The 5000-nt window shown below is 44.1% G+C and overlaps 1 protein-coding gene across 1 annotated transcript in view; it reads left to right on the top strand.

Moving 5' to 3' along the window:
• The window catches only part of wnk4b (WNK lysine deficient protein kinase 4b), a 42372-nt gene that overhangs the window by 21096 nt on the left and 16276 nt on the right, over nucleotides 1–5000 (top strand). The gene's annotated exons all lie outside the window — the stretch shown is intronic.

Here is a 5000-nt window from a genome sequence, read left to right as displayed (position 1 = left end):
TGATATGGCGTATATCTAAATGAAATGGTTGCAAGAACAAAGCCCACCTCATCAACCTTTGATTAGGATTTTGAAGGGAACGCAAAAAGGTTAATGGGTTGTGGTCAGTGTATACCACCAAATTAGACCCTGAGCCAACATAAACGTCAAAATGCTGCAAGGCCCAGATAAGAGCAAGTGCTTCTTTTTCTATGACTGAATAATGCCTTTGATAAACCTTGAACTTCTTTGAAAAATAGCTCACTGATCTTTCCTGTCCGTCTCCATCTGTCTGCAATAATACTGCCCCAGCCCCAACATCACTTGCATCAACTTGCAGCTTGAACGGCCAGTCCATCCGAGGAGCCGCAAGCACGGGGCCTGAAGACAGCATGCTCTTCACTTGGTCAAATGCCTGTTGACACAGTGGAGACCAAACATATTTCACATCAGCTTTCAACAATTCAGTCAGTGGGGCTACCACAGAAGCAAAATGGGGACAAAACCCCCGATAATAACCCGCCATCCCCAAGAACCGCAACAGCTCACGTTTGGTGGATGGAACAGGAAATTCCTGTATTGACAAAACTTTTGCATGAAGGGGACGAACTTCCCCCTGCCCCACAACCTTACCCAAATAGGTTACTGTGGCCTTTGCAAATTCACACTTTGCTAAATTGACAGTCAAGCGAGCCCAAACCAGTCTGTCAAATAAAGCCTTTATTCTGTCAAGATGTTCTTCCCATGTGTCACTGTATATAACCACATCATCCAAATAAACTGCGCAGCCTTCCAAACCACACACAACCATATTCATTAATCTCTGAAATGTGGCGGGCGCATTACGCAGTCCAAATGGCATGACCGTATAGGAATACAGACCTGCTGGTGTCACAAAAGCACAAATTTCTCTGGCTCTTTTCGAAAGAGGAACCTGCCAATAACCCTTGAGAAGGTCAAACTTACTCACATAAATGGCCGCCCCCACCTGATCAACACAGTCTTCCATCCTTGGAAGAGGAAAGGAATCGGGCTTGGTTACTGCATTGACCTTCCGAAAATCTGTGCACGGCCTGAAAGTAGAATCAGGCTTACTAACCAAGAGACAAGGAGAAGCCCAGTTAGAGGCAGAAGGTTCAGCAATACCATTTTCCAACATATATGCTACTTCTGAGTCTAATACTTTCCGCTTCTCTGGAGAAACTCGATAGAACCGCTGAGTGATGGGCTTTGCATCCCCTACATCAACATCATGTTCTACCAGATGAGTGCGTGTCGGCGTATCTGAAAACAGACCTGGGTAGCTTTGAATAACCTCGACCAGTTGGTTGCGTTTATTGTCATCCAAGTGTCCTAACAGAGTGTTTAGGTTTACTAAAGTCTCTGAGTTTTTTAGACGTGGTTGCAACACTGCTTCAGACATTACTTCTTCCTCATGTGTAAACACAGATGTATTTGCAACAAGAGCTGGAGATCCCTGGACTGCCTCACGCACATAATACGGTTTAAGCAGATTTACATGACAGACTTTAGTAGCTTTTCTTCTATTTGGCATTTCAATCAAGTAATTCTGCTCGGAAACCCGACGAACTACATTACATGGACCACAGAATTTTGCTTGGAAAGGGGAGTCAACAAGCGGAAGCAGGACCAAAACTTGATCACCCGCACTAAATTCACGTTGCTCTACCCTACGGTCAAACAATTTTTTCATTTTTTTCTGCGAAGCTTGCAACTTTTCTTTTGCCATTTCACCAGCCTCATAGAGTCTTTGCCTGAAACCATTAACATAAGTAATCAAATTCTGTGGGGGATCAGTTGACCTCCACGGATCCTGCACAACAGACAATGGGCCCCGAACAGTGTGTGCAAAAACAAGTTCATTCGGACTAAACCCAGTACTTTCCTGTATCACTTCTCGCGCTGCCAACAAGAGCCATGGTAAGCCGTCCTCCCAGTCTGCCTTCAACTCTGTACAGTAAGCCCGCAGCAATGATTTTAAATGCTGATGAAAGCGCTCAAGTGCACCTTGGCTTTGTGGATGATATGCTGAAGCTTTACTATGTTTTATATGAAGCTGTTGGAGGACTTGAGCAAACAGCCGAGATGTGAAGTTTGACCCTTGATCACTCTGTATTATTTTGGGAATTCCAAACACAGAAATGAATTGACTGAGAGCCTTGACTACAGATTTTGCAGATATATTACGCAGTGGATAAGCAGAGGGATATCTTGTTGACTGACACATTACAGTCAACAAGTAAGAACATCCTGACTTAGACCGGGGAAGTGGACCCACACAGTCAATAATCAGGTGCTCAAACGGCTGACTCACTGCAGGTATGGGATACAAAGGAGCTGGTTTTATTGTCTGATTAGGTTTGCTTGTAGTTTGACAAGTGTGACACGTCTTTATATATGTGGAAACATCACGTTTTAAACGTGGCCAGAAAAAGTGCTGGAGCAAACGGTTGTACGTCTTTTTTACGCCCATATGCCCCGCAACATTGTCATGAGCTATCTTCAATACAGCTGTCCTAAATTTTGTAGGCAGTACCATCTGCACAACAGGGTCACCACTGAATTCCTCTCCATGAGGAGCCCATGCTCTAAGCAAGAGATCATCCTGAAGGAAGTACCCCTGCCCAACTTTCCCCACCTGAGACGTAGGCAGGACCAAATCATACAAATCCTTCAGAGTCTGGTCCTCTCTCTGCTCCTTCACCATCTCTGCACAAGAAACAGAGAGATCACTTGGTATTACAAATGTAAACTTTTTCACATCAGTCTTTCCAGACACAACTTCATTATCAGCCAACACCACCCGAGACATAGCACGGGTAACTGCACAGACTGTAGACACAGCCAGCTCTGGTTGTGCGCCCCCTTCTGATCCTAGCGAGGACACTGCAGGTGGTGAAGATACTGCAAGGACCGCCGGCTCTGGCTCAGTGACCTCTGGAGGTTCTAGGAATGAAGCACATGCATTTTTTAACGACACATCAGGTATTTTCCCTCCATCTGGTCTTACATTGTCTGGCCACACCCGGCCACCTGCCAGATCATTCCCTAAAATGATGTCCACTCCTTCAACTGGCAGCTCTGGCCGGACACCAACCTCCGCAACTCCCTGTACCAAATCACAAGACAGAAACAGTTTATGCACAGGCACAAAAAGAGTTTGCAAACCCATCCCTCTAACCGGAACACAGCTCCCAGTATCTGTACTTGGAGAAAAGGGCAGGATTGCCTCCCTCACAAAAGAATGCAGAGCTCCTGAATCTCTCAAAATCCTGACAGGAACTTTCATGTCACTCCCAATTAATGTAACAAAGCCATCAGACATGAACGGAGCATAACCAGAATCAATGTCAGAGATATCTGTTGGCTTAACCTGCATTTCAAATGGGACCACCAGTTCAGATGCATCACCAGTTGTGAGTGTATGGATAGGTGCAGCCAAACCAGCTGACTTCACCTGAGATGGTTTGTTTCTTTCTTTTAGTAAAGTACATTCTTTTTTCCAATGACCCTTTTGATGACAATAATTACATAGACTTGGATCACTTTTTCCAGTACTCTGCTGTTGGTCTACCTTAGGGAACACAACCTCTGCTTTCTGGGACTTGTCACCATTATAACGCTCACCAAATATGCGCCTGTGTGTTAACACATATTCATCAGCCAGCACTGCAGCCTCGCTGGGACATGTGACCTTGTGTTCATTAATATATGTTGCAATGTAACTTGGTACAGATTGCTTAAACTGTTCCAGAATGACTAAATCACATAACCTGTCAAAAGTTTTCACATCAGATGAAGAACACCAGCGATTAAAGTGTGAGACCAAATCACGTGCAAATTCTACATGTGTTTGTTTACCCGTTTTACGCCAGCTTCTAAAACGTTGGCGATATGCTTCAGGAACGAGTTCATATGCCTTCAATACAGCTGATTTTACCTTTTCATACACTTTACAATCCTCAGATGATAGAGCGGAGTATGCCTCTTGCGCTTTTCCTGTGAAAACACACTGTAACAGTAAAGTTCTGTCTGCATCAGGCCAGTCTCTTGAATCTGCCACACGCTCAAACATACAAAAAAAAAAACTCTACATCTTTCTCATTAAACTTCGGCACCAATTTCAAATTACCTGCAACATCAAAACATGAACCAGTATTTCCTTCTGTTAAAGTTGTAGATAGTTTCCCTTCCTTTATCAGTGCCAGTTTTTGTATTTCCAAATCCACTTTTAATTGTTCTTGTTTATACTTCAGCTTTTCCAATTCTTTTTCATGCTCAAATCTCAAAGTCAGCAATTCTTTTTGTTGTTCAAAGGTTAAACCAGTCATTTCCACACTTTCACTCTTACCTCCTCCTTCCATTAGAACACCAGATTCTCGCAGGTTGGCCTTTAGTATACACCTCACAGTTTCCTTTGTGCGTTTGGGCTGAACTGCAACCGAATAATGTTGGGCAATCTTCAACAGCTGGTCCTTGGTGCACTGGTCCAGCAATTCATCACAGGGAGACTGAATGAAATCTTCAACAACACTACTCATAACCCCCAGCCAAAATAACCAAACAAATTGAGGTAAACTACCAAAATATTACACCAAAAGGTGGCCAAACTAACTGGAGTTCCCCCCTCCTAGACTAATACAACCAACTACCTAAACTCATCCCTAGTCTTCGGACAGATACTCGCAGCGGGTACTTATTCACTATAACCCAGTGGCACCAGAAGGCAACTGCATAAAACAGCGACCCCCCAAGAAACCCTGGACGTGATCCCGAGCCAATTGCTCTAACCGCTTTCTCCGCCACACTAAAAAAATCCCTGCAACAGCCTCTCTAATAGAGCCTGCTGCTACACCTCACAGGGGAGAACACCAACCAAAATAATGCCACCCACAATTTATTACCTTACCTTACCAGTTTACCCCAAAACAATGAGCCAAATGGATTAGATTAATACTCTCCAATCTAACAAAACCACTACTGCCATGTGTGATACTCCA

The sequence above is a fragment of the Myripristis murdjan genome, chromosome 8 (genome assembly GCF_902150065.1).
Source record: "Myripristis murdjan chromosome 8, fMyrMur1.1, whole genome shotgun sequence".
Classification (NCBI taxonomy): domain Eukaryota; kingdom Metazoa; phylum Chordata; class Actinopteri; order Holocentriformes; family Holocentridae; genus Myripristis; species Myripristis murdjan.
Note: the sequence above shows the minus strand (reverse complement) of the source record. Positions and strands in the feature narration are given on the sequence as shown.